This window comes from Cetorhinus maximus, chromosome 4 (assembly GCF_964194155.1).
Source record: "Cetorhinus maximus chromosome 4, sCetMax3.hap1.1, whole genome shotgun sequence".
In the NCBI taxonomy this organism is placed as follows: Eukaryota; Metazoa; Chordata; class Chondrichthyes; order Lamniformes; family Cetorhinidae; genus Cetorhinus; species Cetorhinus maximus.
The window spans coordinates 45,623,502-45,624,065 of NC_135882.1; positions in this window are offsets into that span (position 1 = coordinate 45,623,502).

The window sequence follows — 564 nt, forward strand, 5'->3', positions numbered from 1 at the left end:
GTCCTGCCATCCATTCTTAATTAGCACATTCTCTTAGATAATATCACCACATTCAACATCTCTTTGATCCTTTGTCTGTGACACCTTTTGATTATCTGCTCCTATCACTGCTTGCTTATCCCCACAACCACCCCCCCTCAACTTCTCTCCCCCTCCCCCCCACCTTGAACCAGCTTATATTTCACCCCTCTCCTAACTATACTCAGTTCTGCTGAAGGGTCGTGAGGACTCAAAACGTCAACTCTTTTCTTCTCTGCCGATGCTGCCAGACCTGCTGAGTTTTTCCAGGTAATTCTGTTTTTGTTTTCGCAAACTGAATAATATTTCCAGTCCCATAAAGTACACGTGTTGTGTTGGAAGTTTGTTAAACATACTTCAAAATTCCCTGTGGGGAATGGAGGGAAATGAAACAATCTAACAATCCTGAACACAGAGTTCAGCCCAGTCTGGGGGAAATACATCTTCGCGTTATCCTTGACTTCTGTTTTGAACTGGCTTAAGAAAATGATCTGATTTCCTCAGAATAAATAACACAGCAATGGCCTGAGGAGACTTCACTCCGCC